The 22557-nt window shown below is 40.7% G+C and overlaps 1 protein-coding gene across 12 annotated transcripts in view; it reads right to left on the reverse strand.

Annotated features, from left to right (window-relative positions):
• USP49 (ubiquitin specific peptidase 49) overlaps positions 1-22557 on the reverse strand; it is a 95167-nt gene that overhangs the window by 71731 nt on the left and 879 nt on the right. For 5 of the 12 annotated variants that reach the window (XR_006604104.1, XM_045071067.1, XM_045071074.1 and 2 more), the window contains exons 1-2: positions 15274-15451; positions 11953-12034 (exon numbers count right to left, since the gene is read on the reverse strand). The exons of 1 other annotated variant lie outside the window; for it this stretch is intronic. The gene's annotated coding sequence lies outside the window, so the exon portion shown is untranslated. 6 more of the 12 variants (XM_045071072.1, XM_045071070.1, XM_045071071.1 and 3 more) reach the window with 6 other exon arrangements.

Below are 22557 nucleotides of genomic sequence, written 5' to 3' on the forward strand. Positions count from 1 at the left end.
GGAGGGAAAGAATGGGAAAACTGAGGACAAGAGAGAGAAGGGGGATATTGGTTAGAATTTAAGAATTCAAGAAAATCTCCCAGAACTGAAAAATCTACATTTCCAAATTGAATAGGTCCCCATTGTGCCATGTATGACAGAGAGAACAAGGCTCACAGTGAGGCAGATTATCATAAAATTTCAGAATATCAGAGACAAAGATCAACTTCTAATTGCACTTCTAATCAAGGAGGGGAAAAGAAAAAAAAAAGTCTGAACATCAACAGACTTTTCGTTAGCAACAACAGAAGCTAAAAATCAATAAAGCAATTCCTGTTAAACTCAGAAAATTATTCTATACTGTATTCCCAGGTAAACTATAAATCAAGTATGAGAGAAAAGGAAGACATTTTCATATATGCAGATTCCCAAATGTACATCCTATGCAGCTTCTTAGGAAACTTCTGGAAGAACTGCTTAAGTATCAACACTGAAGAGGTAAGATGTGGGGTCCAGGAAACAGAGGTCCCAACATAAAAAAGAGATGAAGGAAGGTAGACCCAAGAATGACAACTGTACAGGTCTAGAGAACGAGCTATACAGACTTTTAAAAATAGCAGCATAAGCCTACTGCTTAAAAGTGTGGCATTAAATACCAAAAGAAACAGCTGGAAGAATAGAAAATGGAGGTCCCCATAGAGGCCAAATGCTGGGGGAAGGAAAAGCAGGTAGGGTACTTTTTATGCTACATACAGCTTAGCACTGATAAATGTTCAATTGTAAAAGATTCTTGAAAAGTTTAAAAGAATGTTTTAAAATCACATCTAAAAACATAATTGTTTAAATATTTCATTTATTTATTTGAGAGAAAGAGCAAGAGCTAGAGAGAGAAAGAGAGCACAAACAAAGAGGGCAGAGGGAGAGAGAGAAGCAGTCTCCCCAATGAGGAGGGAGCCCAATGTGGGATTCACTTCCACGACACTGGGATCATGACCAGAACCAAAGGGAGATGCTTAACTAATTGAGCCACCCAGGCGTCCCTAAAAAGATGATTTTCCAAGCAAGGTTTTGGGGAGAAAAGAAAATAATAAAAAATGTAATTTTCAAGGCAGAGCAAAACCCAGTAATTTGAAAAAACATACTACACCTTCACACAGAGTGTGGCATTGCTTGAAAACAATTAAGAACAGGAAATAATATTTTGCTGATACTTCTTCAAAAATCATAAACTCAAAGCCAGCCAAAAAAAAAAAAAAAGGAAAAATTTAAGCATATTATGCTATTACTGGGGAAAGTTCACAGCTTATGGCTCTATCACTTCACAAATTAAAATTCCTTTTTCAAACAGTCAAGCAGATGCTAAACCAATGTCAAAAGAATAACCCGACTGCGTCACATTTTGGTAAGAAATGAAAATGCCTCAGAGACCATTGTTTCCTCAGGAAAGCACAAATACTGAGGATTTGTTAAAACAAAAGCCAGCGTTTTCTATCAGAGATATTTATCCCTTCCTGAAGACTGACACAAAGAGTAGTGGGATTCACCAGATTTCAACTGCTGCTCAGCATTCTCTAAGACCCTAAGAAACAGTATCTCAGAAAATATGTTCTTCTCTATACCCAAATACTCTAAAAATTACATCTATAGCCCTCTCATAGCAAATGCATATGAATAGTATTTGTTCATCATATTTAATAATATCTATTTACAGTCAATGAACGTTAAGGTCATGCTTAGGATCAAGCACTGAGCTCTTCAATAAACAGACAAGTAGAGGAGGTGTTGCCAACTACTCAGTTTTCTGACATCTAGGAAGACTGTAAACATAGGAAATCACTGGAGCTGATATTTTTTGATAGTCTACCAATCTGTGGTCAAGGGAAATCTTTTTATTTTTTTTAAAGATTTTATTTATTTGACAGACAGAAATCAAAGAGGCAGGCAGAGAGAGAGGGGGAAGGCAGGCTCCCTGCTGAGCAGAGAGCCCGATGTGGGGCTCGATCCCAGGACCCTGAGAACACAACCCAAGCTGAAGGCATAAGTTTAACCCACTGAGCCACCCAGGCGCCCCAGGAAATCTTTTTAAACCACTGAAAGGAAGCACTCTCCAACCAAATCTACTCTAGTAAAAATGCCTGCTCTCCTTTCAGCATAAATGAAGACAATGAGAATAGATTAATTAGCAAGGTGATTTAATTGTAACGTACTCCACAGCTTTTGAGTTGAATGCATAAAAATATGTTCGTTTAGGGGTACCTGGATGGCTCAGTTGGAAGAGCGTGCAACTCTTGATCTCGGGGTCGTGAATTCAAGCTCCACATGGGGTGTAAAAATTAGTTAAATAGGTAAAATGTAAAAGTAAATAAAATTTTAGAAGAATATGTTTGTTTCAGGCTCTTGGAATCAGGAAGAAAATAATACTTTAAGATGTTGCATAAAGTATAATATTCTTCCTTGTTTGAAGTCTGAGAAAACACATTAATATCTTACAAAATAGGGGCACCTGGGTGTCTCAGTGGGTTAATAAGCCTCTGCCTTCGGCTCAGGTCATGATCTCAGGGTCCTGGGATCTAGCGCTGCATCGGGCTCTCTGCTAGGCGGGGAGCCTGCTTTCCCCTTCTCTGCCTGCCTCTCTACCTACTTGTGGGATCTCTCTCTCTGTCAAATAAATAAATAAAATCTTTAAAATATATATATATTACAAAATAAAATGCATAACCAAAAGCTCCTTAAACTTTAAAAACTAAAAAAGTAATGGGATGCCTGGGTGGCTCAGTGAGTTAAGCCTCTGCCTCCAGCTCAGGTCATGATCTCAGGGTCCTGGGACAAAGTCCCACATCGGGCTCTCTGCTCAGCGGGGAGCGTGCTTCCCCTCTCTTTCTGCCTATCTGTGATCTCTTTCTGTCAAATAAATAAATAAAAATCTTTTTAAAAATAAAATTAAATTAAAAATTAAAAAAAAATAGAAATAAAATGCACTATGTCCGGATCTATTCTCTAAGCAAATCAGAAAGATAGTAGAATAAAGTCTACACTGCAAGAAAAAAATTTTTTATAACAACGTATGGTGATAAATGTTACTAGATTTACTATAGTAATCATTTCACAATATATACAAATAGCAAATCATAATATACATCTGAAACTAACATGTTCTACATAAATTATACTTCAGTAAAAAATATTTTTAATACTATGCTGTTTCATGCTTATTTCACAGAAGAGAAACAGTTAACTAAAATATGAAGAAACGTTCAAACTCACTAGTGGTTAGAAAATTCAGATTAAAGGGGCGCCTGGGTGGCTCAGTGGGTTAAAGCCTCTGCCTTCGGCTCAGGTCATGATCTCAGGGTCCTGGGATTGAGTCCCGCATCGGGCTCTCTGCTCGGCAGGGAGCCTGCTTCCTCCTCCTCTCTCTCTGCCTGCCTCTCTGCCTGCTTGTGATCTCTCTCTGTCAAATAAATAAATAAAATTTTAAAAAAAAAGAAAATTCAGATTAAAATAGATATTAAACAGCAAAAATTCAAACTGGCCAACAGCAAGTGTTGGGAGGTTGCAATACAATGTCTGTGAGGTGTGTACACTCAGCAGCCTGACAGTACTTATGCCGCAATGCCACTCCTGAGTCTGCATCCCAAAGAAATTCTCAAACATGTCCATGAACACAAACAAGTCTGTTATTGGGAGCACTGTTTATGGTAGCCTAGACACCCATCACTATGGGAATGGATGCACACCATGGGGTAGCACACTGCAGGTAGGAGCCATTAGTTAATGTATACCCAAAACCACTCGCAGGTCTTAAAACAGTGCTGAGTGAAAATAGTAAAACCAGAGTAAGAGCTACAGCATTATTTTTTAAAGATTATCTTTTTAAATAATCTCTACACCCAACATGGGGTTCAAACTCAGAATCCTGAGATCAAGAGCCATAGCTCTACCAACTGAACCAGCCAAGCACCCCAGAGCTATAGCATTTTTACAGGGAGAATTCTATAGCCAAATTCTGCAATAGTGTAGTGGCATGAACAGTTTTGGAATTAAAGATAAGTACACCAAAAAAAAAAATCACTGAGCATTTTAGAAAGAATCAAGAATCAAGGATATACATCGAATACATTAGATAAGGTGCTTGTGACGTAGTAGAGGAAAAAAGGCATGGAAATGGAGGCTGCAGAGAAGGCCTTTACACGCCAATGCTAGACTGTGTGCAAATCACAGGGTATAAAGTTAAAATTAAAAATATTTTAAATTCATGCACACATTAATTTATTCAATAAAATTTACAGAACACTAAGTGCCAAGTACTGTGCTTAAATATATACTTTTATTGTTATTTCTGTTGAATGTTTTTATTTTAAAACCTCAAAAAGAGATATGCTTTAAGATACATCTTACCTGGAAGTGGAAAGGAAAAAATAATTTACGATAGAATTCATATACTATAAAGTGAGAAATTCATAGTTCTTAAAACAGTTTTAGAAATTTTTTTTTTAACAAATATATACATTCAAATTCTTTAAATGGCAAACTTCAATGGAAGGTTGAAATACAGAACGAACTCTAAAGTCCTAGCAAATTACATTGTCACATCTCAATCTACAAGTAAAGCATCTTTTCTCGTGGCTTTCAGTGGTGAAACAATTTCTTTTTGGAGGAGAAATTTTTTCTACTTTATTTGTTCTATGTAATTTTCCCAAAGATATTTCAACTGCTCAGGAACACTTCTAGCCAGATTTCTGTTTTTCTAAAAGAATTCACAAGCAGACTGCTGGCTGCCAATGTAGGTGTTGTAGCTAATATGCTCATTACACTGCACTGCTAAGAAAAACTGATGAACACATTTAGTGCAAAGTGACATATCTATTCCACATCCCATGGGACAGAAAATGTTTTCCCCCAAAATTACCTGTTCTCTCCCCTTTTTTTTTTTTTACAAACCCCAAAAGATAACTAGTATACAAGATAATATTGGCAAGCAAAACCAAAAGCAACTTGTAGGACATCGTATGTCTAAACCTCTAAAATTATAATCCTTCAGTATTTCAGATTTTAATACTACTAAGAGTTAGCAGGTGGGAGGATCAAAGGTGAAAAATAGAAATGGTTGGTCCAACCATCACTACTGCTGGAAAAACACACAAAAGCTATGTGATCTGTCAGAGGGGTCAGCAGAATCATCAGCACACATAATAAAAGACAATATGTTAATTTATTCAGGCTTACAAATGACAATGTATTTTCATTCAATAACAATAGCTAATAATGAACACTTACTATATGTCGGTTACTGTTCCAAACATTTTATATGCATTATTTAATTTAGTCCTCACAAGAACCCAATGGACTAGGTACCTTTTGGGGGGGGGAGGTTAAAGATTTTATTTATTTGACAGACAGAGATCACAAGTAGGCAGAGGCAGGCAGAGAGAGAGGAAGGGAAGCAGGCTCCCCACTGAGCGGAGAGTCTGATGCGGGGCTGGATCCCAGCACCCTGGGACCATGACCTGAGCCGAAGGCAGAGGCTTTAACCCACTGAGCCACTCAGGTGCCCCTGGACTAGGTGCTTTTATCATCTCCATTTTATAAGATCATTTTTCACATCAGATGCAGACTCTTTATCATTGCCTTTAAAACCTCCATCAAATGGCCTCAAATTCCAGTATACCCCCCTTTCTGCCATTCCAGTTCTCACTTCTGACTCAAAAATTTGACTGATGTGTATTACATGAATGAAGCAGTTCTCTTCTCCAGCCAGCTTCCTTCTTCTCCCTTTCTACCTCAGAAGATCCCACTGTAACGATGTTGTCAGTGAACCCCTTCTTCATAGGCTTATTAAAAGTAAACACCATAGAAGTATATTGAGGAAAAAGTGAATACCTCCCCCAAACAAGCGAACACCTTGGTAACAGTCCTTACATTTTATGAAATAGAAATATTCTACATATATTGTTCTGTAACATTTTTTAAAAATATGGAATTCAAAAAATAAAAACATAATTTAACAGGGGGCGTGTGGCTGGCTCAACTAGTTGGAAGAGTATGTGACTCTTAATCTCAGGGTCAAGAGTTTGAGCCCCACGCTGGGCACTGAGATCACTTAAACAAACAAATAAAGAAGAGCTTTTAGGTGTATTTAAAAATAAATAAATAAAATTTAACAGTGGACATCTTTCTACATTAGCAAACAAAGATCCACTGCATTCCTAATAGCTTCATGGAGGTTCCACTGTGTAGAAATGTCACATGTCATTTTCTTCCTATAACAAACAATGCTACTGTATCCATATTTTTCATGCAAGTGTATGAATATATCCATAGGACAGATTTCTAGGAGTGGAACTTCTGGGTCACAGGGTAAACACATTTTAAATTCTAATAGGCACTGCCAAATTTACCTCCAAGGAAATTTACATTCCCCCCAAAAGCGTGTGAGTGTTCCAGCTGTCCCACATCCTTACCCTCTACTGGTTACCATCATCTTCCAATCTAATAAGTAAAAGTGGCAATTACATGCTTTATTTTATATTTATTTAAATTATTAGGATTATTGAATTGATAGCTTAAATAGATTTTGAATTATTATTAAGTGTAGGCTAAGCTTTTTTTTCTCTATGGAGAAAATAAAAGTTCAAGCAGCACATTTACAGGGTAACTGGGGAGACTGGTAATATTTAACCAACGCAGGATTCTAGCATGGAGCAGACAATGATGTCAATCACAAATGAGTTTGATCTCTTCACTAAAGCACGCTTACCATGCACTTGAAATACACTGCTATCAGTTCTTCGAGCTATGCCATATATTTTAGCAAATGTTTCTTTTAAAAGAGTATATTTGGGGCGCCTGGGTGGCTCAGTGGGTTGAAGCCTTTGCCTTCAGCTCCGGTCTAGATCCCAGTGTCCTGGGGTCGAGCCCCACATCTGGCTCTCTGCTCCACGGGGAGACTGCTTCCTCCTCTCTGCCTGCCTCTCTGCCTACTTGTGATCTCTGTCTGTCAAATAAATAAATAAAATCTTTAAAAATAAAATAAAATAAAATAAAAGGGTATATTTAACTCCACAGTCATGTATTCACTTCGTCATCTTTGCTTACTCATAATAATCCTCTGTGTGATGTCTATTTCAATATTTTGTTTTATATAAAATGTTGCTCATTAATCTGACCTTTGACCTCTTTTAGATGTTAAAGCTCAAGTCTATAATGAGTGTCTGGCCATGAACATCCAATAATATTAAGACAACTGATATGGGTAGCTGTATTAGAACACAGAAAAAGGAGAATAAGAGAAGTAGATCTTAGCAATGACCATCCGCAGAGATGCTCTAGGCATTTCAGATTATGAAAACAAAACACGAACAAAACCTCCACCTACTCTATAAATGTTTACATAAATGTGATGTCTTCTGTTCATAAATGCTGATTCACTGTCAATGGCTAGATGCTTATGATTACAATGCTATTAGCAATGATGGCGGAACTGAGCTATACACACATTTTCTTACCTAATTCTCTTTGTAGACACCTTCAGGTAACAATTTTTGTCAGGGAGATTCTAATGAGCTCTATCAGGGACTGACCTTATTATCCTGATAAGTTAGTACCCATAACTGCAAAAATAAGTACCACAAATTATCTAGTATTCTAGGAAGGTTTTGACTCAAAATGATGGATCAGTAAACTCCTCTCTATGCTTCCCTTAATTCTCAAATAAAATTTATATTGTTCATAGAACAAACTGATACTTAAGACTTTATTTCAAAGCCAAAAGCTAAGCTCTTGCTACTTTAGTATGTCCACATGGCCAGTCCACATGAGCACATGACAGATCCTACACATCATCTTTCCCGTATCAGAGACTGGCAGAAAGAGATAGAGCAGGGGGCAGGAAAGAGCAGAACACCAACATGACAAAGTGCCAAAGCCAGGCTATAAATTATCTTTTGGTCACTCATGACTGCATTATGAAAAAGCTGACACAAAGGTAGGACCCATCCTTCCTTTGGAGGAATACAAGTATTGTATGAAAGCATCTTCCTAACTAACTAACAACAGAGCTGCACTCCCACCCCTCACATAACTTGCCCAATGAAAGAAGCGCTGCTGGGTTCTAAAGGCAATGAGAAGGAGCTCTGTATTCTGGCAATGGGAGGGAGCAATGAAGACCAGCTTCCCGGGCTCTAAACTCTGCCAGACTGCCCTGCTAATCCTTCCCAAATCCTGCAATGCTGGGGTGGGGGTGGGGGACAGAATAGAAAACGATCCAAAACTGAATCAAGGACAGTAGCTCTGGATTACAGGAGGTCATAACATGCCTATTTGAATGGGGGTGGGATGGGCATCGAGGCAGTCGCAGGGCACATACAAAAGCCTGTACGTTTATAAAAACACAATACAAAAAAAATTTATCCCTGATCCTTGCGAAGCGGTAACCAACGTCTGCCCCCAATCATTTGTCAGCCCAGGCTGCATGGAAGGCACAGAGTAGCATGCATTTTCACACAGTGAGGCTGGAAGAGATTCTACAGAGTGTAAATTACTAATTAGCTCAATAGAAGACAAAGAGAGAAAATACCTGTCACAGAATGCTATTTACAACTTGACATATAATAAAAACAACACCGAAAATTTTAGAAGAGCGCCTTACTTTTCAGACTTCTATTAACAAGTAAATGGCAAAGGAACAGTATTATAGTCTTTAAAAACTGCCCATGTCTCAGAAACAATAATGCATGACGGGAAAGGATGCTTTCCAAATAATTTATAATTTTCTCATCCTTATGAAAGCTAAGTGTTTTTAATTATTACAATCAGCTTTAGTAAGGAGCTATATTTCATAGCTTTGATGATCACTTAAAAACGTGGGGTGGGGAGAAGCCCATTTTACATACATAAGACTATAGTTAATAGTCCTTATACTAAAACTGAACAGGCCTCAATCTGCAGGTCATGTTTTTATGAAATGGACTGGCTACCATTTTAATAAAGACTGACGATGAGCTGGAAGATAATAGTGGGATGGAGGCAGTTACATCTCCATATATGATGACAACTGAAAAGACTCAAAATTTAGGTTTATTTTGGAGGAAGGTAATAACATGTTAGGATATTTATATTCATTCCTCTACCATAAGGCAAACCTGTTTGTATTAACTGCAACCTGGTTCTTTTTTTTTTTTAATTTTTTTTTTAAAATTTATTTAACAGAGAGAGATCACAAGTAGGCGGAGAGGCAGGCAGAGAGAGAAGGGGGGAAGCAGGATCCCTGCTCAGCAGAGAGCCCGATGTGGGGCTCGATCCCAGGACCCTGGGACCATGACCTGAGCCAAAGGCAGAGGCTTAACTCACTGAGCCACCCAGGCGCCCCTGCAACCTGGTTCTTAAGGAAGCACATTCTGCACTTAGATTTCTTCCCGCTCCTTGATGCTACATAAGGATCTTCAATATATGTATTTCACCTAAATATGTCTCAGTCACAGTGATGAACAGGCCTGTGACTCCTGTTTTCACATAACAATCACCCAAACAGGGTGCATGAAAGGCTCAGTCCATTAAGTGTCTGACTTCAGCTCAGGTTATGATTTTGGGGTCCTCCTGGGATCGAGCCCCACATTGGGCTCCTCACTGAGTGGGGAGTCTACTTGTCCCTCTCCCTCTGCCCCTTCCCCTACTCGTGCACGCTCTCTCTCTCAAATAAATAAAATCCTTAAAAACATAATAATCACCCATATGTCAACAGTTATCATATCCTGAGGATTCCCTTGTGTGTGGACACATCATGCCAGATGCTAAGAAGGTCCCCAACAGAGGTGTACACCACGACATGGTTTTTGCTGATGAGGGAGGGGCCTACAAATTTGTCATTCACAGGTGAAATTAACTAAAATCAAACATACCAACTTAATATACATTCAAAACATTCTCCCCTTTCCTTTTTAATTTTTTTAAAAGATTTTATTTATTTGAGACAGAGAGAAGGAACAGGGAGAAGGGTAAAACAGGAGAGAGAAGTTAAGCAGGGAGCCTGACATGGGGCTCAATCCTAGTACCTTGGGATCATGACCTGAGCTGCAGGCAGACGCTTAACTGACTGAGCCACCCAGGTATCCCCACCTTTTCTTTTCTTTTCTTTTCTTTTTTTTTTTTAAGATTTTATTTATTTATTTGACAGACAGAGATCACAAGTAGGCAGAGAGGCAGGCAAGAGAGAGAGGAGGAAGCAGGCTCCCCACTGAGCAGAGAGCCCGATGTGGGGCTCGATCCCAGGACCCTGGGACCATGACCTGAGCCAAAGACAGAGGCTTTAACCCACTGAGCCACCCAGGTGCCCTGCCACCTTTTCTTTTTAAAATTAGGCCTTCTAGGGGGCGCCTGGGTGGCTCAGTGGGTTGGGCCTCTGCCTTCAGCTTGGGTCATGATCTCAGGGTCCTGAAAATAAGGCCTTCTTATCCACTTTTTTTCAACTTTTCTTGAAAAATATTCAAGTGAAAGAAAATGATAAAGCAAAAGGGGCAAATAAAAGCAACTGGTGAATCTGAATGAGGGAAGAGAGAAGTTCCCACACTATCTTTGCAATTTTTCCATAAGCCTGAAACATAATAAAAATATCAAGTCACACACACAAAAAGAGCGTTAACAACAGAAGCTCTCTCACACGGTTGCTGAGAGTTTCAAACAATTCACATACTTAGCTCATGCTGGGCACTTAGTAAACACTAATTATTAGTTATTTTTAAAAAATGAGAGTGGATCAACTATAACAAATGAACCACTCTGGTGAGAGAATGTTGATAATGGGAGAGGCTGGCTGTACATGTAAGGGAGCAGGGGGATACAGGAAATTTCTGCACCTTTCTCTCAATTTTGCTGTGAACCTAAAGCTGCTCTAAAAAAATAAATAAAGTCTTAATAGAAAGGGTGGATCAATTTACTTAACCAAATTAAAGCATACATAAATATATTTAGTATATTGTTTGCACAGACACACATAAAGAGAAGACAGTAAAAAACCAGGCAGAATCTGAACATACTTTGCTTACAGACATCTGCACTGGAACTGGAGTTCCATTTTTCCTCAATGGGCAACAATCTCAACTATAAACCTATATGTGGTTTAAAACGAGTCTTTTTTTTTATGTGAAAAAGATAGGTAACCATTTATCTGCAATGCACTTAGGCATTTTTACTGGTTTTAGGTTGTTTTGTTTTATGAACACCATTTTGTAAAGAAAAAAATAAGGGCATGTAAGAACCCTGATGTAATCTTGGCATTAGACATAGCCCTCATGGTGTTTGTCCCAGGTTCCCCATCTAGCAAGCCACTAAGGAAAGGTCAGTAACAGAATCACAGGGATAATCTCAGGACTGGCAAACAGGACAGGTTAAGGGATAAAATAAACCAGCACTGTTTAATCCTAATCTGGAGAAGAACATGGATACTGATCAGTTCACAACAGTCAAGCAGAGGTAATACCAGAGCAGAGACAGCCTGCAAAATGCCAAGGTTCAAGTCCTATCCCCACCACTTGGTAGAATTCTACAACTGGAAAAAAAAGTCTGAGTGACTCCTTGAGGACAAGTCATTTAATCTCAAGGAGACTTTATTTCATCACATGTAAAATGGGAACAGTAACACCACCAACCTCATAGGGTTGCTGCTAGGAGTGAATGAGTTACAATCTACAAAGAACTTACAACAATGGGTGGCATAAAAGCATATATGTCGGCAGCCATTGTTATTAAGTTTATGAAGTACTAGGGTCTTCTTAATACTATAGTAAGCACATATTTTTACTAAAAAATGGAGAATAGGGCAACAGAGAACACATACAAATACAGTATTAGGTGTATGCTGGTTAGACAGAAGGCAGACTGTCCTAATAAAGAAAATAATTAAATACCAGAAAAGATTATCTACAGAGGTTGCCACATTCTCTCTGAAGATTTATGAAAACAGGATAAATTTTTATCTACCTGGGATGATTTAAGTGGGATATTGACTGAAGTTGCAGGATAAACTAGAGGTCCTTTCAAGGTCTCTTCCCATCCAAAGAATCTACAATTAATCAGAAAAACATTTAAGTATGTAAAACCTACTCACCCAAATGTGAACACAGAATTTAAAAGTTTTTTGCTTAGCAAACAAGATTATAACCAAAATAAAGTTCAACTGAGTTCACTTGAGCAAATGAAAAGAAAGCTTACCTTTATCACTGAGTCCTTATTGATGAATAGTATTATCTGAACCAAAAGATTACCCATTTTCAGTTTTAGAAATATCAACTGAGAAACAATCATTCCCAATAAGAATCAGTGTATTTAGCACACTACTGCGGCAGATAGAGACAAAAGACAGAACCCAACAGACTTTTTCCCTTCTTCACCAACATCAAATAAGTCTAAAATTATTTACATGAAGACATCAAATATAAAACAATTACATTACAAAAACAGCAAAACCATAAACAGAGTACAACCTACTAGTAATACCAAACTTATCTAGACAGGAAGGGAATATGCACAAATATCCTACAGAAACAGGTGCCCCACATCAGTTAATCTTCAGCTCAAAAGTTTACATTTCAGACTAATCCTCTTAAAATTTAGCAGCAAAAATAGTAATTTCTAAAAATCTTCTATTAAATTACAAAATCAATGTAGTCACCTTGACCATCTGCTTAAGAGAATCCAGAATCCATGAACACAGAAGCTGAATCCAGATAGATTTTAGATTCTAAACTGACAGAAATGAACATCAGTGATTCTGATAACCACTAATCAAAATATAAGTTTATTGTTACAAATGCTATCATCTTTGCCATTTACACAAAAACCCATAAAACGAAAAAAAAAATCCATAAAACGGTGGCAATTCAAAATTTATACAACTTTGGAAAAAAGTTATCTTTATATATCCGAATGTATACTAATAAAATAACCACAAATAAGATTCTCAAGATCGGTTTGCATTTTTTCCTTAAGTAAATTATAGCTATCCTTTGGAACTACCAAATAAAAAGTAATAATCATTCACATTCGTAACTAAATGTAAAAGCTTCAGAATAAATATCATCAAACAAAATAGTAAGAATAATCTAAATTTTGTCCCAAATTTCTCATCTTCCTTTATATTTCCAGAAGTGTCTTAAAAATCAAAAGCTTCTAGGAAATTAATATTAATATGGCCTTCTTTATTCACAACTACAAAACAGGAGAGGCAGTGGAGCTGTCCAAGGCACTGCATTATTGTATGGAGGCTTTTTCATGATAAAAAAAAAAAAAAAAAAAAACTCAAAAATTCACTACTTAACCTAAAAAAGAAGTCCCACTCTAAAATCCTCCCCTGTTCTACAAATTTCCCTTTCTTTATTCCATTTAGTTAATGAGTAAGTCACCCACTACAGTGTGAAATGTCCCACATAAAGCTAAAGGCAGCTTAGGAACTCAAAGCCCTCACAGTCCTGATTTAAATCTCTTCCTCAGCAAACTTCCCTAGTTGGTTATTTGCTCTCTTCTGAAATGATTTCTCAATATTCTCCAGCCATCAAAAAACAATTAGGCAGAAATCTGGTTGGTTAATCAAAACAAAAAGATGTTCATCCTTCTCTATCTCAACAACAGTAGGCTCTCCATTGAAAATGAATGTGCTGTGGCTAAAGCACTCTGCTCAGTGCTGTCAGGTACACCCTGTTACAACACAACACTATCACACCACACAGGAAGAGCCATACTGTAAGTAAATAAAACCTGTATTCCCATCATCACAATACTAGCGAAATGCAGAGGTTTTCAGCATCCAGTTGATCCTTCATCATTCACAGAAGAACAAAATCAAATCAAAATGGGTCTCATCTTTTCAAAGTAGACATGAAAGTCGAATTAAAAGCAATAAGAGGTGAAAGCAGATTCATGATGCCTTGAAGAGAAAGACAGGTTTCTGGAATTTCCTACTTTTGTAGACAAAAGGACCCACAATTTCAACACACAGTTCTCTTCTCAACAAAGAACTCCTTTCCTACAAACACCCACCACCGCTCCCCAACCTCCACTCTTACTTTTCAGTGTTTACTCCTATCTCTAGGTCTCTGTTCACTCACCATGGTTCCTCCTCTTCTGCACCAAAGGCTCCCTACACTTGATCCTTCACTATAGCATCTGTGCCCTGACCCATGCAGACTTTCTGGAACATCTCCCCACAACCTGCACATTTGATTCCCACTCCTGCACAGTCTAGTCCAGTTCTTCATCCAGCAGGACTTCTCCAGCTTCCCTTAATCCTATTCTCTTCCCTTACACCCCATCTCATCCTTTAAATCCCAGGGCCCATCTCTTCCTTGCTTCTCTCACCATCCCCTTTTAGCCCTGTTTCTCCACCTCACTGTTTTTACCTTGGATCTGGCTGAACCTAGTCAATTAACACAATTCCCCAGTTACCATGTCCCAGACCGCCATCACTCCTTTACACCCTTACTCTTTTCTCCTTTCAGCTTGTCTGGCCCCAGAATTACCCTATAAACGCCTCACCTCTCATCTGTTTCCATTCACCCTTCCACTACGCTAAGTCCTAACTCCACCTGGTACTCGTCCAGTATCTATTTCACCCTCCCTCACTTTCAAGAATTTACACCCATCGCCCACCCACTAACCCATACCTTTCTCAGAACCTCGCGATTCCCACCCCACCGCGGGTCCTAGTCCTTCAGCTCCTCTCGCTCTGCACTAGTTCACACCCTTGTCACGTCTGGCTCTTCATCACCCTCTCTCCTCTACTCCCAACTAGCACCCCAGCTCTGCCCCTCCTAGCCTTCCACTTCCAACTCTTCCCCCCAGCACCCTCACCCTGCTACCATTCCCTATAAAGCTCTCGTCCTCAAACCCCTGCTCTTAAACCTAACCCCAGACCGGGTCTTCCTAACCTCATTCCCTGCTGGCTTCCTTAACACCCACCCTGGGTTTTGCCTCCTTTCTACCTCCTTGGCTGGCTTTTTCTTACTCCTCCTCTCCCTGCCTTCTAACCCTTTCTCCCCTTAATCCTCCTCATCTCATTCTTAGACCCGTTCCCCCCACAGCCCCTAAGCCTTCCTTCGCTTCTCCTCTCAAGGCTTTTTTTTTTTTTTAACCCCAATCCAGTCGTAACCCACCCCGCCAAAATAATGCTCTGGCGCGCCCCGACTGCCGGCTCTCGCCTCCGCCGGCCCCCGCCCCGGGCGCCCCCAGCCCGCCGGCGCCGCGGTCCCGCCCCCTGCCGCCGCTCCTCCCGCCCGCGAGGCGCGCGCCGCCTTTGTCGCCCCTCACCCGGTGTGTGAGGATTTGGCTTCTTTAAAGGGGAGGGCCAGTGTGCCGGAGACTCCTGTCCCCGCCTCCGAGTCTTAGAACAGGCTCCCTGGCCGTCGCGTCCTCCCCGGTCCCCGTCCCCCCACCCCCTGGAGCTACCCCCTTGGCTGCCTCCCTACCTCCTCCGCCCCCTCCCCGACCCCCCCCCTCTATTTACCGCCATCATCAGCACGCGCGAGCTGTCACCAGGGCGCGAGACAACCGAACAGGCCCCGCCCCCTGCCCGCCCATTGGCCCGCCCGCTTGAGCCCCGCCCCCCGGACCCCGCATTGCGCCAACGGCGCAGCGCTCGGCCCCGACCCCGGCACAGACTGCCTCTCCGAAGGTTCGCGCTGCGGGCGCAAAGTTTAGGGTTAGCCACAAACGTGCGGCCGATTTGAGCCTGGCGTAAGGGGCGGCGGCGTAGAGGGGCGCTGTGAATCGCGGGTCGAAGTTTGGTTGAAGCACAGCAGGGTAAATAAGGAGGTTTCCAGACAAAGAGACTCTTAAAGGTACAGAGTCTTAAGGCTGTCCCTCCTCCTTAAAGGGCCAGACTCTCCGAGCCCATCTCCGCCCCCTTCTCCCCAGCACTTCAGCCCGCGGAACAGTGAAGGAATTCCATCTACACTAGTTCCCCACACACTTTTTGGAGCTCCTTTAACATCTCTCTCCACTACCACGGGTGGAAGCCTTTGTCACTATCCTATGTTTTTGTTTTATTCTGTTAAAAGACTAAGTGATTGCTAACATTGTCGTTCCTAAAGTAGCAGCCTCCGAACCCTGGGGTTTCCTGAGGCTGCGTTTGCAAAAGTTACTATTGGCTACCAGACAGTGAGCACGTGTCTGACTTTTGACACTGATGACCCAGGCGGGACCCAGCTGTTTTATGGAAATCCCCCCAAGGAAGAGGCTCACAGCCAAAAACTTAAGAAGTTCAGCAGATCGTAGGGATGCAGACCACAGGGAAACAACAGCGGCTATTTCTACTAGTCTTAAAGATTTCCTCCAGAGGCTGCATTGTTCTGACATAAATTGCGGGAGGTGACGTTTCACCCCCACCCACCCAGTTTACAGATACCAGACCAACACTGTTACATCACTCAACACATGGCTAAAGCAGGTAAAGGCTTACATGTAAATAGAAGGACAAAGAAAACAAACATCTGAGTTAACAGCTACAGTGGCTCAAGGCTACACACTTGTCAATATGAAATAAATAAGCACAAAAGCTCAAGAACAGCAAAATTAGAAGGGAGAAACAGCCAGTGCATGTGTAAGCATGAAACTACAATGCCTGCAGCCAAGCTTACATAAGTGTAAAAACAGGTCTAAAGGTAATTAACCTGGCCATTTTTAAGAGGTTTGATGATGGAAGGAAAGGACTCCGCGGTTGATTTGATGAAGATTTGCCATGTGGTTCATGAGCTCAAAGTAGGGTCTAAAAATTTGGCATTCCCTTTGTTGCCTATCACCTTTAATTCCTTTTTAAAATCTTATCTTACATTTTAACTCTTATTAGCAGTTTTCTCCCCTTGCTCCCCAAACACCCACCCCCCAAATTTTTGGAGATTCAAGATTGTACCTTTTTCAATGTCAATTCCTTAGCAAAGTGCCCCACACATAATAGGTGCTTTTATTGAGAGGTTTTGGAACACCTAAGACTTCTGAAGGAAGGAGTGTGTTCTCAGAATAGCAATCTAAGGGGAAAAGATTCTCAGTGCCCTGAGCATATATTGGATCAGCGGTTCTCAAAGTGTGGCCTATGGAGTCCTGACACACTTTCACAGGGTCCCTGAGATCACAACTATTTTCATCATAATAAGACATTATTTGGTTTTGTCAAAGTGATGACATTTGCACTAATGGAAAAAAAAGTAACAATGGATAAAATTACTGCTGCCTTAGCATGTATCAAGGCAACAGCACTGAACTGTGCTATCAATGTCCTCTTCACTGTCACCCACTCATAGGAAAAAATAAAACTTGTTTCACTTTAGAAATGTTTGATGAAATACTAAAAATTATTTTAAGTACCCATCTTTTCAATACTATTCTACATGATTAAATGGACATATGCATAAAGTGCTTCTATTTCTTACCTAAGTACCATCTTTCTCTTGAGGAAAAGCACTTGTGCAATTTCTCTGCATTTTGAGCTGAATTAGTAACTTTATTCATGGAATACCATTTTTACTTGAAAGAAAGCTAACAGAAAAACTCTATTTTGTCAGCTCTGGGTGTCTGACAGAGATTTTCTCAAAGATAAAGTGAGCCTGACAGCACTTGTTAGCAATGATGAAACTCAAGCTCTCAAGAAAAACTTCGAATTTTGTAAACCTGTAACTGCCACTGTGAACTTAATAGCCTCACAAGACTTTCCTGATGATAACAGTGGTGATGTTAATATGATTTTTTTCTCTTGTATAACAAAATGTGTCAGCACTTAAAAGATCTGCAATGTTTTCCAAATGACCAATGCATGATGCTAGAAAATCAGGTATCAGTAAAAGATCCCTTCAGGTACAAAATAAACCAATGAATATTATTATATATTATTATATAACAGAGTACAAAAAGTTTACTGATAAATTTGAGATTCTGCATTGCAACTAACAGCAGAGTTGCGATGTAGTTTCAAAGAATATGCACAATTATGTGTCAAGATTGTTAAAATACCCCTCCCCTTTTCCAACTACACATCTGTGAGGCTGGAGTCACAGTCTTCAATCAAAATGACAAATTTTAATAGACTAAATGAAGAACAGGTATGAGAATCCACTGTCTTCAATTACGCCAGACATTCAAGAGATTTGCAAAGATATAAAACAATGTCACTTTTGTAAGTTTTTTGCTTGAAAAAAAAAGTCATTTTTCATTAAAATATGTTAAGATGCATTGGACTTATTTTATCTTTAAATGAATACCTTCTTTTTCTCGTAAGTTTTAATAAGGCAAATATCAATAGGTATAACCTACATAAACAAAAGGTCTTTGGAACTTTTAAAAGCACCAAGGAGTCCTGAGACTAAAGAGTTTGAGAATTGTCTATTAGATGGAAGCAGAATAAAAAGACTATTTTGGATAATCCAAATATGAGAAGGCTATGCAGCATAGCTAACAAAAAGGTTTTAGTGTAGTTTCAGAGTTAAGAACATCAATGGTTCAACAAAAATGGAAAATAGAATCAAACACTGAGCTTCCTTTAAAGGCACAACTGGTAATGTGCATGATTACAATACACATGGCACCACATAAACACAGTTCAGAGACAGGCACAACTAAGGCCTGGGAAATGAGGGGAAACAGGGATGGGTATGTTCCACAAAGAAGGTAGAGTCAATTCCGCCCCAACTTTTTTATTTATTTATTTTTTAAGCAGAGCCTCTTTCCCTTCAGTTTGTAGAATAAGTAAAATCTTATCACTGTAGATATTAAAAATAAGAGTTCAGTGCTCCAGAGATGGGCCATACACTGTGCTCACTGATCTGTTTAAAAAATATACCTGTACTATTGTATACTTTCTTGGGACCCTCTCTCACTGCTCGTTGTCTATGACAATAGCATTCTTTCCACTGGGGGAGAATTTTAACTTGCCACCAAGCAGTATGACCCCGTAACTTCCCCACTTTTTTCTTTAAAGATTTTATTTTTAAGTAATCTCTATTCCCAGCATGGGACTCAAACTCATAACCACGAGATCAAGAGCCGCATGCTCTTCCAACGGAGCCAGCCAGGTGCCCCCATAATATCCCAGCTTAAACATCCTAATCAAACACCAGTACCTTCAACACCATTAAAAAGAAGCAAGAGCAGAGAGAGTGTCTCCTTACCTACAAAGCTTTTGATATCTACTCTCCTTTGAGCCCCTCAACAAGCCTATGAAAAATGGGTAGTGGGCATCATTTATTCCCACTTTACAGATGAGACCCAGAAAGGCCAACATGACTGAAGTTACAAAACAGGTTCAGGACAGTACTATGGCCAGCACCCAGCTAGCTACCTGTCTTCTAAACCAGCGCTCTCTCTCCTTTAGTAGCAGCCTTGGAATACCTGTCACCTCCACATCCCTAGCTTTGCCCTTCCTACATGACAGATTTCCAATACTGAATTCTGTCTTTGGGACAGAAGATACATATATTTATATACAGGACATATAAATGCATATGATAAGCCAGCAGGATGTATTTCACATCTGCTTTACCTCTGCCTTCCTGTTTCCCTTCAGGATGTGCTCTTTTAGAGACCCTCTTATAGGTCACAGATCTTTGAGATCCTCTAATGAACTCTACAAATCCTATTCCCCCCAAACTACACACATATACACACACAGAGTTTGAGGCATCTTCATCCTCTCAGGGCTCCCCTCGGGGCTTAGGCTGCCCTAAGTTCAAACTGCTACTTGAGAGTCATCGTCCGCTGACACTCTTGCACAACTAAGAAAAAACTCCCTCATTAAGCACAATACAGTCTCCATGATCCGGGAGGGAAAGGATAGGCTTGTTTTGCATTTGTCTCAGTTACTGAGAAAAGCAATGGAATACACAGGGAAGGGATTTCCCTAGATGAGGCCAAGTGAAGGCTGCATGACCCCCGGGAGGGATGATGTAAAGATCTGAGTCCTGAATCATGGTCAAACAAGGTGACCTAAAGGACCCTTGTAACCCAAGAGACTGATTTTGGAATGCTCTACACAATGGCAGAAACTCACCTTGGGGGAGAGTCCATCCCCAAGAAGGGACTGCTCAAAGTCCAAAGATACCAACCCCTAGGAGAGGACCAAATTTGTGATACAACTGGTTTTAGCCATGCCACATGGCACTTGTGACTGGGGCCTGCAGTGCAAGGGGTCCAGACAGCGGCAGATACAGAGAAGGAGGCTGTTGTAAGGGAATGACAATACTAGGAATCACAGGTATGTACCACCCATCAGCCCCACCTAGCTCCAGATCTACTATATGCACAGCTTCAAAATGTTCAGCCTATTGCCCTTCCTATGTTCACAGAGTCTCCACTCCTGACACCTGGAGGGCATGAGGAGGGCATGGAATTTCTAACTGCTTTCCTTTATCATCCAGGATTCGGAAAAGAAAAATCTCACTGAAGCCCCATGAATGAATACTGGACATACTGGGCCAGGGCTGACCTGGTAGTGGAGACCAGTGGTCAGTCTCTAGGTCTTCCTTCAGAGGAGCAAGAACACCAAGAGATGGCGGGGAAACGTGACTGACCACTCGGTACTCAAGATCTGAGGCAAGCAAGCAGGAGGCAGCCTGGGAACAGGAGTACAGAGAATCACAAGAGCAGGGGACACAGGAGGAGGGCACAGCCAGTGCAGGAACCATGAATGGATACAAGTGATGGGCTAGACACAGGTAGAATACAGGGTTCCCCAAATCCCAGCATTTGCCTTCTGCCATCCCAGGGTTTGCCATCTACAGGTATCATTTGTGCAAGAGCTCAATAGTTCAAGAACTCAATAGTTCTTCTTTAAAAACTTACCCTCATCCTAAGGAATAAAGTGCTAGTGATGCTTTTTTCTAATACACATTAGAATAAGACGTAAGTACTAACAGAAAAGTGTTTTCCACATTCCACCTAAAATAACCTGGCACCACACACAGGCCCAGGAGCCACACTTAGACACATGATAGCAGCTACGGGTCCTAAGTCTGGAGTTCGGTCCCAACTGCAGCCTCCTCTCTCAGCATGACCTATGTGGGGGCCCCACCTCCCCGGCTCCCAAAAAAGGAAGACTAGTGGAGTCCCACAGCTTTGCTGCAGAGCTCTGACAAAGGTACTCACCAAGCCGACATGTTAGCAGGGTCTTAGAACCCAGTTTCTGCTCTTTTGGGGTGGATACAGATGGGAAGAAGGGAAAAGCCTCTGCAAGCAGAGGCAGGAGACTCAGGAAGACAGATCTAGCAAAGAAGGAACCACATCAGATTTAAAACCAAACACATGGTATCTCCATTAACTAGCCACATTTAAGTTATCATTTATAAAATGAGGATCACCATGCCCTTTTTTCCTTAAATTTATACCAATGCTCCTAAGCTTTCATTCAACCTGAACTTTCAAAAATGATACAGACAATCCTCAACAGCTCTTGAAAGTCCCATTCCGACTTGCACATAAAAGCTAGATGACATCTGGACCCTTCCAACTAGTTACCAGTTCAGTTTTGGCAACCTCACTAGAGGAGCCATATATGTTAAATGAAGAAATATATTGCATTACCTGCCTTTTATAAGGATAAACTTTTTTTAATTGACGCAAAGAACAAGAGTGGACAGAAGTACCCAATGTGGCAGTTCATAAAGCCCGGTCTGGTGTCCTCTGGACTTGACTTTGGTTAAATGTATGCTCGAAATAAGGGAAAAGTATGAGGAAATGTATGAGCCAAGATTGCATCAAAAGGCAAACTACAGTTAGGGAGTTTATACTCTTCTTTACTTTTAGAGCACAGAACCCCTCCGTAAAATGCATACGTCTTGAATCACATTTATCACACTCTATCTCTGTATGTTTTCAAAACGCCGTCTCATCTCACAAAAGCTTTGAGGGAGTCTACAGAAAAACACAGATAAAGCTGGACGAGAGCAAATATAAATTAGAGGGCCAAAAACACAAGATCTATGTATGCATTTTATTGTCTGTAAATGACATCTAAAACACACCTCAATTTTAAAAAGCAAAAACAGAAGAAAGAACCAAACAAAAATGCCAGGGGCAAAGGAAAACAAAAAGTACAGGCAGCAGGTCCTGCAGTTGAAGTTAACCGAGCTTCCTGCCAGCCAAATCTACAAGGGAAATGTGACGGTCTCCCGATTCCTGTTGCAGAGGCATCTGATCTAAAACTAATTTCTCTGAGGTACCTGCAGTGAGGGACAGTATCCTTGAGGACAGCTCTGTGGTAAAATTCGTTAAAGTGTTTCCTCAGACCATTCCTGCCTGTATATATCAATGTTAGCCCAAGTGAACATTTCTGTAGCCTGAGTTGGTTGAGCAGGCGATGTAAGTTCAATGAGCAGCTTGGAGCCTCAAATGAAACAAGGACAAAGAGCTCAGGAAGCCGTGAACCCTTAGGCAAGGGAGGCGGAACGGACTACCCAGCGTGACTAAGCCAGGGAAACTCACGAGTGGCTCTGGCACCTGCCCTAACCCAATGCGACTGACAAATAACTCCGTTACCGGGGGTGCTCTCCAAAATAACCACCAAGGGCCCTCCTGGGCACATCCATTGAGCTCCATGTAGCAGAGGCCCCT

Source organism: Mustela putorius, unplaced genomic scaffold (assembly GCF_011764305.1).
Source record: "Mustela putorius furo isolate JIRA1106 unplaced genomic scaffold, ASM1176430v1.1 tig00003983_pilon_pilon_pilon, whole genome shotgun sequence".
NCBI lineage: Eukaryota > Metazoa > Chordata > Mammalia > Carnivora > Mustelidae > Mustela > Mustela putorius.